The sequence below is a fragment of the Tupaia chinensis genome, unplaced genomic scaffold (genome assembly GCF_000334495.1).
Source record: "Tupaia chinensis unplaced genomic scaffold, TupChi_1.0 Scaffold144276_1, whole genome shotgun sequence".
In the NCBI taxonomy this organism is placed as follows: domain Eukaryota; kingdom Metazoa; phylum Chordata; class Mammalia; order Scandentia; family Tupaiidae; genus Tupaia; species Tupaia belangeri.
Window position 1 is genome coordinate 6,603,710 of NW_006204133.1, and position 12,146 is coordinate 6,615,855.

A 12,146-nucleotide genomic window follows, 5' to 3' on the forward strand; every position below is an offset into this window, starting at 1 on the left:
AGGGCTGCAGCTGTAGGGGAATTGGAGCTACCAATCCTCTCTAAGGCCAGTGCGTGACCTGCTACCTAGTTAGATAGAATTAGGGAGGCGTTTTGCTGAGAAAGTCACCCACAAGCCAGGCAAAGTAATAGTTAAGATGAAACACAGCCAGCTGGGCAGATAAGGTTAGAGTTGGACACAGAGCTTCATCGAAGTTCTTTCAAATAGGGGACAAGATGATGAAAACTGCAGTTGACATTTGGTAACAGTGTAGCTCATCAGTTTCAGGGTATCAGTGACCACGTTCCTGTATCTTAACTGATAAAGAAAGCGGGAGGTTTGTAGAGCGAGGGTGGCTATTGTACTTAGCATAGAGCTATTACAGAAATTGGTTTCAGAGCTAATGAACTCTGCTGGTAGGAAGCTGAGGAAACAGGAGCTGAAGTCCTAGCCACTGATGGTAAGTGCCTTTGGTTTGTTTGTTTTTAAATACTTTGATTTCAAAGAGAGTAGGATTTTCAAATAAAATGTAGGTTAAAGTAATAACTACTATCAATTTGGCTTGAGAGAAATCTGGCGTGAGCGATGGGCAAAGCGGGCGGATGGAGTCCCTGGGTATCCTGTGCGTATGTATGGATTGCTGGTCTACCGTGTTGGAAGTGGACCTGGGTGAGGGTGGGCTGGATGGAACCTTTGTCACGTTCGTCTGGAGTCTCACGTTCCAGAATGATTCTTTCTGGAACCCACTAATGTCCAGAAGTGGAATCTGCTCAGATAGCAGAGAAGGAGAGAGCATTCATGAAGCAAGATGCTGTGTGGCATGGTGGTTAAAGGTGCTGGACTCCCACATGGCAGACCACGGTTCAAGTCTCGGACCTGGTGGCTTGCTTTCTCACTTCCTCTCTTTCTCTCTGTGTCTCTCTGATCAAACTGGAAAATAATAATGATAATAATAATAAATAAAGTTAAATAAGATAATTCTTTTTTAAAAAAAAAAAAAAGATGCTGCTGGCTGAAAGGGATGAAGGAGAAGCCGGTGGGGCGAGGTGCAGGATCTGAACTATAAGCAAGAAGAAAGCACAGGAGGGAAATTCGGGAGGTTGGCAGGTATGGGAAGGCAGGCAGGAGCCAGTCTCTGTGCAGGGGCAAGCAGTGAATAACTGATTTAAGCTGATCTTTGTCAGTGCTGCCTGCTTTGAACCTCTGGTTGACAGCTCCATTTTTTCCCTCCCTTGAAGGCTGGGTAACAATGTGTAGAGACAAGCATGGCCTTCCTGGGCCCCCAAGCTTTACCCACTGAGTGTCAGCTTTTTCTTGAATGAGAGGTGTGTTTCTCACTAGTGGTAGGGCTTCTCCTACAAGACCCCAAGGCCACACTGTCTGTGTGCCATTGTCCCCAAATTGATTATCGACATTGTTAAGTAACTTTGTTGCATGTACAGTATTTGATATGGAAAGCTCTGGACTTATTTAGTCCTTGATGCATGATTCCAGGCAGCTCACCTGAATCCTTTAATTGTGTTTTTTATATATCTATAATCAGTTATTTAATTAGGTTCTTGGCAAAAAAATTAGAACACCAGTTTGTGAGGATAAACTCCATTTGTGAGGGCAAACACAGATCGCAGGTAGCCCTGGAGCTGAGGAACAGCTTTGATTTTTGGTAAAATTTGCGAGTCCACAGCTTTCTGATCAACCTTGTGCTGCTCTGAAATCTCGTATTTCTCCTTCTCTGTCAAAGATCTCAGCTTCCTGGTGTCTGGGTTTCTGGAGTTTTTTTTCCTTGAAGTAAGCATCGGTAAGGTGCTTTGGGATTTTTACTTTGCTAATATCAATTTTCGTGGAGGTGGCAATGACAAATTTCTGGTATGTTCTACGCAGTGGACCTCGATTGAGAACCAGCGGCCCAGTTACAAGTAGCAAGCCACTGCTCAGCTGCTTCAGGAAAACCACTCTCTTGCCTCTGTGGGTCCAGTGAGGATGATCAGATGGTCCCAGGAGTGATGCTTCTCGCAGCTTTCTCACATGCTGACTGGAAGGTTTTTTGCCGTGGTTCAACAGCTTTCGAGGCACATCTTCAGTAGGATAATACCTAGTTCGAGGCACATCTTCGGTAGGATAATACCTAGGCATTTTGCGCAGGTAAACCACCCAGCTACCACCATTCTTGTCTCCACAAACTGGTTTTGTGACAGTCGCAAGAAACTTCTCCTTTTTCTTTTTGATCCTGGATTTAGGGGCCGAGTATTTCCTCTTGTACATGACCTTTCTGGAATATATGGCAGACCGGGAGGGAGTATCTGCCGATGCCCCAGACTAGGACAGGGTTTCAGCTGCAATGGGGCTTCCCCTTCTTGGGCTTTTTAGCCTTGGGGTCACCCTTTTTAACCTTGCCACTGGCATCAGCCTTCTTGGCTTCAGGTTCCTTCTCCTTAGTATCCTGCTTCGCAGCTTTTCACCTGCCATCTTGTACAGTGGGAAAGAGCCTGTCTCCTTTAATTGTAGAGTGTCTTACCTGTGGAATCAGCTCATCAGTACTAATACGAAGCTTCGAAGGTGCTTTTTAATGACTCAATGGGCAGAAAATACTTAGCGGCTCCCTAGCTAACAGAAGGCACTCCCTCATGTCAGATCTCATCATGGTGGTTACTGATTTTCTTCCCTCCTCTGGGAGCCATTACCTTTGTGACCCGCAGACAGGCTGCTGTGACTGCTGATTGCAATGCTGCAGGATCCCCGGCAGAACAAGGACTTCCCTGTTCTTGAATAAGTTGTGAGGTCAGGAGGTTGGTCTCATAGTATCTTCCTCCCTGAACTCCTCTGTGCTTGGTGATGTGGCCTCATAGCTCGAGCACATCTGGAATGTCTTCAGTTTTTGAATGCCTGCTTTTCCTGTAGGCATCTGAAAACCCATATGAAGAAGCAGATGAAAACCTGCTCCTTCATCTACTTCCTTCAAAATGTGCCCTAGATTCATGACAGTTTTTATTCTCCGCCCTGCCTTCATACTCCTGGGTTTTATGGGAGTGCAGGGGCAGACACTGCAAAGAACAGGCCCTCCAAGTTTTGGGGCCACATACAGCTTGGCTGAGGTCCATGCCCCAGGGCAAATGCAGTCTCGAAGGTGGTACACAAAGCAGAAGTCCCCAACAGAGGTGGTGCTGACATTTCACTGGTGTGTGTGTGTGTGCGCATACTCACACATGCAGTGGGTCCTAGTGCAGGATGGAGGGAAGGGTCCCTCTGGTCTGGAACAAAACTCTAACAACAACCAAGATTCCAGTTTCCAGACAGAGGAAGAAAAATGGTGAGGCAGGTTGTCTGGACTCTGACTAGGGCCTGAGGACTAGGCTCAAACTCAGGAAAAAATGGAGAAATGAACTGATGAAGGGGACCTGGGCAAGGATGAGGAGCCATCAACTTGTCTGGGACACATATGTGCTCAGCACATTTGTGATGGCACAGTAAGAGCAACAACAGCATAATCCGTTACTAAGACTGATTTGTACCAGGCCCTGAGCCAAGGACTTTCCACACACCATATCCTGTCTTCCTTTTGATGGTTCTGTGAAGTAGGGATGAAACCAAGCCATGGCTGACTCAAATGCTGAGCCATCAGCTATGCTGGTGAAAGCCTCAGGCTCCCCACAGCAATGAAGGATGCATGGTATGTGTGTGGTTTGGATGCCTGGCTCTGGAGCCCTGTGTGACTGGAGTTCCTCTATCTACCTCCCAGCATCCTGGTAGTCAATGTACCATGAAGGGACTGAGGGTTGAATCTCTGAGTCCTGGAGGAGGGGATAGTGCCCTGGTGGAGAAACATAGACTGAAGGTGGCACCCACTGAAGGGTAACTGAGATTAGACAAGAGCTTATAACTTGAGTCCAAGGTGAGTGTATAGTTCTGGATTTCGACGGCCACAGACTTGATCATGCATGCCTTGTGACAACTATCTCAAATATGACTTATGTATGGGTATTTCCTTTCTCTCACCTCTGCAACCATCTTGTAGGATGTTCTAACCCTCTTAAGTTTTTAGTTTGTCTATTTGCTTCCTTCGGTGTCATGTTATTTGTTCCTCTGTCCTCTATATTTTCTGCAAGTGGAAGTTTGTTCTGGAGTCTCACTTATAGGCCGGTTCCAGTTATACATTCATTCTAGCATGTGCTAGGTTAAAAAAAAAGAAAGTATTTAACTTATCATTGCCTTAGGTCACTGCTGTGAATGAGGCTTATTTTAAAAGCAAATTGGTTTCAAGAAAAGTATTAAGTAAGCCATGGCGTTGGTGGTACAGAGGGTTGGTGAAACCTACGCAGGTGGCCCAGGGGCTGGGAATCTTCCAGTGCATGCTCATTCTAAGTTGGAAATCCGAAGTTCCTAAGCCTACCTCCCAGCAGCCTGGTAGTCCAGGTACCATGAAGGGACTGAGGGTTGAGTCTCTGAGCACTGAGTCCCACCCTCTCAAATCCCTGCTCCCAGTGAGGCTACCAGGATAGGGTGTTGTACCTTGAGGAAAATAAGTGGGATGACATACATGCACCTGAGGTTTCACCTCCCTCTTAGTCTCCCTGTCCATTCCCTAGGCCAAAGCATGTTCTGAAAGTTCATCTCACCCTTAGTTGATTAGAAAATATCACCCATCCTTTGCTGCAAGCTGAGCTGAACAAAGTCTGCTCTATGTTCTGAATGATATCTGAATGTCTTCAATTTATCATCTGAGAAACAGTCCTAAATTCTACGGAAAATCACTGCGCTGGCACCCACATTCAAGATGAGTTTCCTTGGGTCTCACTGCTCTGCAGGAGTGGGAAATAGGAAAGCTCAGAGCATTCACTTGAGAATTCTCCGATCCTTTTATGCAAGAGGAGATGGTGTCCTGGTCTCATAGTCGTGTCCTTGAGAAATGGCCACGCAGATGAGTTCTGGATGGGTCTGAGAGATTTTAGTTTATAGCATTTGAAATGGTTTTATTTCCATTTTGACCTTTATGTATTTATTCTAAGCAGTGGTCCCTGAAAATTTTTTATCCTCTGACAGACCTATTAGATCATGACAGACACCAGAGAATTAAAAAGGCACCAGAGACTTGCACACTAGGGGAATTCTCTTACTAACTAGCCCCCATGCAAAGCGGATCATTGCAAAATGTGATCTATACTAAGATCTTAAAAGCTTACTCATCCTCAACCATGGTGACTAAATAAATGAATTCGGAATGGCTTTCACTCGTTTTCATTAGGAAAGATATGCTGAAAAAAGTGGAGGTTCAAAGTAAACATGGCTCCTTTTGCTCCCTCTCGCTCCTCCGTCTTTGCCTGCTGCCCCCATGAATCCTCTCCACTCAGTTTACCCGTGACAGTCGGTGCCTTCAGTACCTGAGTCAAGTCTAGGACCAGCCACCCATCTCTTATTTCTATGTCCACCTTTATGCGAACACATCCTGAAACCTGCCATTCTCATGAACAAAAATGATTCGACTCGGTGAACTTGTATTTAGAGAGTAAATTAATCCCCACGCGTACCTGTCAATGGACTATTCATTCATTTTTAAAATTCAGAATGTGTTTGTGGAGCATGTACTCTGGGGATACCGAAATGAACAAAACAGAACATATACCTGGTGCCCGAGTCTAGTACCCAGTGTGTGAGAAGGTTGTAAATGCTGTGGTAAGGAAGACAGGGCGTGTGCAAGGTGAGTTGGTCAGAGGCAGGGGAGAGTAGGCCTCATTGAGAAGGTGACAAAACCAGAAGGAGGTGAGGGAGGGAGCCACATGGATGCCTGAAGGAAAAAAGTCCAAGACAAAGGTCATTGCTCACTGCTGTCACCCATGCTCTGAGGTGGGGCAAGCTCGGTGTGTCCAAGGACTACGGAAGATAGGAGTGCACGTGTGGTGGAGGGAAGAGCAGAACAGGAAGGACCTGCATCAGAGGGCCTACAGGCGACAGTGTGGAGGGTCTCACTGTCCACTACAAGCAATCCAGTTTTTTGTGTTGTTGTGTATTTGTTATTTCTTCAATGAATGAGAGAGACAGAAATGTAGAGAGATGGCACCCTGGACAGGGTCTAGATACCTCAATCCACCCCCAGTCTCAGTCAGCCATCAATCATGGGTGCAGGCATACCTGGTGTCCTCAGGGAGGGCTTTGACCCTGACAGAAACCTTACCAAGTGGGTCAGGCTTGCAGAGCGTTGTGCTTTACTGCTGTACCATAGTCCAGCCCTCTATTTCACTCTTGCTGGGTAAAGGGGAATTTTGAAGAAAGAAGCAATTTGAAAGGGTTACCCTTGCTTCTGCTTTAAAAAAACTCAATTACAGAGAGCAAGGGAAGGACCAAGGAGTTCAGCAGAGAGGCTGGTGCAGTAACCGGGCAAGAGGAGATGGTGTCCTGGACTCATAGTCGTGCCCACGAGAAATGGCCACGCAGCTGAATTCTGGATCTGCTTGAAAAGTAGCTTCCCTGGGACTTACTGATGGCTTCGAAGTGATGGGTTGGAGAAAGAGAGGCATAAGAGTATCTCCAAGAATTTTGATTGTGTGTCTAAGAAAAGGCAGTTATTGGGGCCAGCAGTTGGTATAGTAGTTGAGTTAAGGCACTGAACTCCCACATGACTGACTGTGGTTTGAGTCCCGGACCCAGAGGCTTGAAACTCAGGTGTGTATGTGTGTGTGTGTGTGTGTGTGTGCCCACAATCCCAAGAGGAGCTCTGGAGCAGAGGGGATCGCATCATAGCCATTCCCCCTGGGGGGGTCATTTCTCACTTTCTCTCTCTCTGTCTCTTCAGCAAGTGTGTACTCCCTATAGTAAAAATCACTTTCAAAAAAAAGAAAGAAAAAAGATAGTTGCCATCGATCAATGTGAGAAGGATTATTGGATGAGCAGATTTTGGTATGAAGAATAGGAATTCTGTCTTGAGGGGTTAACGTTGAGATGGTTTGGAAGGCAGAAACCTGTAGGGGTCAATTCGCCGGCTGAATATCTGAGTCTGAAGTTGGAGCAATGCCTGGGTCATAGGTTAAGCATGAAAGTGTAATCAGCATATGGATGACAAATTAAAACCAGTGGAAGCAAGTGTAGACAGAGAAGAGAAGAGGTTGGAGGGCTGAACCTTGAGGTGGTGGGGAGAAGCGGACATGGAGAAGAGAAGCCGAAGCTCATGAAGAAAGCCTGGGGAGAAATTGCTTAACGTTGGTAGAGGCTGTTTACAGTAAGGGGAAGACTGAGAACTGACAGCTCTTTAGCAACTTGGAGGTAATAGGTAACATCGACAAAAACATAATGCCATGATCATCTTAGCTAATGTTGAACAAAATTGAAATGTAAAGAAATGAGTAATAAAATATTCCCAAAGGAAGTTCAAAAGGTTATTTGCAAATCAAAACAGACAAATCAGAGAAAAACAACAACAATGACAAACAAAAAGAAAAGATTCTTAGCAAAAATATAACAAGTAAATGAGTTCAGAGGACTTGGTGTGCTATATCTTCTTGGTGGTTAGATGTATCGGCACAGTAGAAAGTCTCAGAGATTTTAGGGATAGAATCTATTGCAGCATGTTGTGTGTTTTTAAACTTTTTAAAAAACTGATGAGCTAGTTAAGCTCTCTTGAAGTTATTGTTCCATAGAGTACTTTTAAAATACAGATGCTATGTAATCACCGATGTATCTCCTTCCCCTTGCTAGTGATGGCTACTCAACTGCCTCAGCCAGTTATTTCCTCTAATTTTGTTTTTAATTTGCTGGAAGGCACATGCACCTGCCAGAAAGAAAGGGAGAGGAAGAAACCACCCCTCCCAAGAGTACAGTCACACTGCATTTCTTCTTCATTTCTTCATCTCGTTGGGATTTGGAGCACACACGTACAAATGCTCTGTGTGATTTTTAAGCTGCCAATGTTGGGATTTGAACTGTGTGGTCTACCATGTAGGACTTAGCCCCCTGAACCACTAAATCAATTCTTTCAACGAACAAATTTACTTTGATAGAGCAATTTTTTAATACACATATAGTCAGTTAGCACAGTCATTATATAATGCAGTCACAGAAGGAAACTAGTGAAAAAAGAAGGGAAGGGGCAGCAAAAACAGAGCACAGAAGACCTGTCAAGCATTAGCCTTCACATTTCAGTACACTCAGTGAGGAAATAAAAACGTCCATGTAGACATAGATTCGCAGGTTGTGTTTCTCAAATGATTAGCAAATACACGCTAACCATATATTAAGTGTAAACTAATATCCTGGGTGCTTGGTAGGTTCTTACCATGATCAGCAGGGTATTAGAAGGTAAGACTTCTCCCCTCATAGAGTTTGTGGCTTTTGCTTAGTGTCCATATTTTTGTTTTCTTTTTGCTCTTTTCAAAAACGTTTTCTTCTCTGTTATCTTTCTTTTTTTTTCTCTTTTTTCTTCCTTTTGAGAGAGAGAGGAGAGAGAAGAAGAGAGAGAGACATAAAGAGAGAAGCAACTCCAATGGGTGCTCGTGCCACAATCCATCTCCAGCTTCAGCCAGCTGAAATTACAGGCACACATGAGTACCTGGCGTGTTCAGGGAGGCTCCAGGATGCAAATCCAGCACCTTTCCATGTGGGTCGTGCATGGCAGAATGTTGTGTTACTGTTGTACCTCTATAGCTGGCCTCATGTCATCTTTCTTTTGATGACCTATTAGAGGGAAGTCCTTTAAAACAAAAGTATTTTATGAGATGCTAGTGGGTTGGGTTTTGTCTTGTATAATTTTCTTTTGCCTCTTGAAGAAAAAGAATAACAAGTGTGTTGTGCCTACAAGGCCTTACTGCACTGCTTTGGTGTTTGTTTATTTCAGCGACATCTTTAAGTTGTAGCACACTGCACAGCTGGCCTGGATCATTCAGGGCTGCTTCATCTAGATTCACAACACCTCTGCAGTGTTTTACACCAAGAGGACCAAATTCATCTTGTAGGGAAGGATGAACACTCCAGACTCCAGGAAGTTCTACGGTGAAAACCACAAGTTGCTCTATTATAGTGTCATGACCCAGCTACTTCTTTCCAGTCTCTCATCCAGTCTCATGGGTTTAATTTCACCTATGAGGTGACATATTCTACATGTAATCTCTAGCTCGAATGTGTCCCCTGAACTTCAGAAACAAATATTAATTCCAATGAGGACTTGACATCTCCAGCTGTATGTCTATTAGACATGTCAAGTTAGATATTTTCAAGACTGATCTAATCTCACTCTACAAACCTGTTCCACCTGCAGTCCTCCCATCGTAGTAAATTGTCACCCCATTTTCCAGTTGCTCAGGTCAAGAACCTTGATGTCATCTTTGGACTGCTCTCTTTAAAAATATTTTTTTTTCTTATGGCTACCCATAAAGAAATCCTGCCAGCTCTACCTTCAAAATGTATCCAAAATCTAACCAGGTCTCTACAAGTACACTTGCACCGCCTGGTCTAAGCCATCAGCGGCAGCTCCCTAACACGTTCGTCTTTCATCCTTTGCTGTTCTTCAGAGTATCTGCAGCACCCAGAGTGTTCTAAAGCCTACATAAAGTTTTGAGATTATCTTATTGCTCAGCTTGAAATTCTATGGTTTCCTATCGCACTGAGTAAACCCAAAGTTCTCAAGATAGCATGAGTGATCTTATCTCCAGAGCTCTTTGACCTACTCGTTCCTCTCTTCCATTTCTTGATCCATCTGGGCCCCATAGTCACTTTGCCACTCCCTAGACAAACCAGGCATGTGTCTGTAGTGGTACTTCAATGCTACCTGCCCCTGACCCAAGCTGTGCTTGGCATCTATTACATATCACCTTACTTGGCCTGCCCAAGTCATCTGGCCTGACACTGTACTCTTTCAATTTTCCTTGGTTCTTTCTCCTTCTTCATTTTTCTTCGTAAATACATCACTATCTTACATATTTTATTATTTCTTTTTTGCTTATTTATGTTAGTTTTATTTTTTTTAATTTTTCTTATAATGTTATGCTTATTATTTCTTTCCTCTAGGCTCTACATTCTGCAAGGGCAGGCATTTTTCCCCTTTTGTTCTGTTTGATCTATTATTGTATCCCCAGTATCTGATACAGTGATAGGCACCTGAGGGACACTCGCTGGTAGTCTGGGTTCAGCATTTTGCTCCTGCAAGCTCAGCTGATGCAGAGTCAGTGTGGACAAGTGCAGCAGATGCTCGAACACTGAAATCCTTACAGCTGATGAGCCTCAGGCCCTCCTAGTACCCAGCACTGCCCTTTCCTAGGACCTTACCACAGTCCAGGAGCTACAGGGTTAAGACTCAGCTCTCTGGCAGTGGCTGCTGTCCTGTACTTTCATTTGAGCACATTTGAGCTCCAAGCGTTTGGAGACATGTAATCTTAATGTTTGTCAGAGCTTAACTGATGTGAACACCATACTTCATGGTTCCAGGAGTTGTGCAAGATCATGGGCATAACATTCTGTCTCAGACAGTGAGCCATCACTCTCCAGTCAGGATCATTACTTGATGTATCCACACTTAAAGCTGGAAACATGAATCAACTGGAGGAAGCAGAGTGGTGGGGCATGAGCCAGTCAAATTACCCAATCCAATTACTGAGGAATTATAAATCTACTTCTTTGCATCTTCTAAGCCAAGGAAATTATAAAAAGCATGACCGAACCTGTTTATCAGAAATAGCAATAATACATAGCAAATGAGTATCTCTGCTTTTCAATGGATAAAAGGTGAAGAGCACGAAGAGTAAAAGAAAAATTAAATTGCTTTCAAATGCCAACGTAAAAAAGTGATTGGGTGGTTTACCATAGATACATTAAATGTCAAACAACTTCAGTCTAGTTAATCTTATCATTGATAATGTGTTTTATTTGCTAATCCGCTCCAGAGAAACAGAACCAATAGAATATCATCTGTGCATCTACCTATGTATCTACCTAAAGATTTACCTTAAGGAATTGACTTAGACGTTTGTGGAACTGGCAAGTCTGAAATCCGTAAGGCAAACCAACAGGCTGGGAATTCAGACAAGAGTCGGTATTGCAGTCTTGAGTATGAATTCGTCAGGGCAGCAGGCTGCAAATACAGGCAGTCTCTTTGTTGCAATCTTGACGTAGGATTCCCTCTTCTTTGGAAACCTGTCTTTGCTTTTAAGGTTTCCACTGATTGGGTGAGACTCACCAGTATGGAGCCTTGTCCTTTTGGCTGGCCAGTGCCTATGTGTTGCACCATTAATTATACTGAACATCCTCCTTGCTCTTAGAATGCAAAACTCAGGGAGCAGATGGTAGTTCAGTGTAGCATAGCTGAAGCCAAATGGAAATGGTTCTGGGTTCTTGTCCCAGGACCTCCCTGAGCATGCCCGGGTTGTCTGCGTGTGTTTATGATCTGGGCTAGCTGAAACTGAGAGGGATCACAGCATAAAGAACCTCTTGGGGGTTCTCTCTCTCTCCCCCCCCCCGTTTTTTCCCTTTCTCTATTTCTCTAAATAATCTTTCAAAAGAGAAGAAGAAAAGAAATAGTCCTGCTATCAGTCTGGCAAATTACCCCTAATCTTAAATCAAAAATGGAAATGAAATCAGAGGGGAGACATATCTTAAAGTTTCTAGGGAAAAGTGAATTATTCACACACAGAATTGTTCACAGGACACCTTGCTTTTGGAATGCTTTTTTAGAAAAGAATCAACAATTTTCTCTACAGGGCATTTATTATGAGAGGCTTTGTAGTAGCATACCGGCACGACCCTCAGTGGAGATACGTCATGGTATGACAGATCTCAGAGTGAGTCTAGGTCTCTCGACTTCAGTCTGGTGCTGACCCTATTACATGCGTGCAAGAATCTGACTTTCTGTTCTTTTCTTTTGTTTTACATTTGTTGTTGTCGTTGAGAAATAATGAACTTCAATTAAAAACACTAGTTTTGGGCCACCTTGTAGTATGGTGGTTATGGTGGCTGGGTTTCATACAGCCAACCGTGTGGTACAAATCCCAGAACCAGGGGTTTGAGAAACACATTAGGCACATGTGTATGTAGGATTAAAATCTTGAAAGAAGGGACAAATGGAGGAAAAAGGGTTGTAGTGTGACCACCCCTCATGGGGGAGGTGTTCTCATTTTCCCTCTCTCTGTGTCTCTGAAGAATAACACCTCCTCTGGCAAAAAAAAAAAAAAAAAAAAAAAAAAAAAAAAAAAAAA

General features: G+C 43.9%; 1 protein-coding gene across 1 annotated transcript in view; it reads left to right on the forward strand.

The window, feature by feature from the left end:
- Positions 1-246: 246 nt before the first annotated feature.
- IL1RL1 (interleukin 1 receptor like 1) overlaps positions 247-12,146 on the forward strand; it is a 44,890-nt gene continuing 32,990 nt past the window's right edge. The window contains exon 1 of the mRNA XM_027767540.1: positions 247-439. The gene's annotated coding sequence lies outside the window, so the exon portion shown is untranslated. The remainder of the gene's footprint in view (positions 440-12,146) is intronic.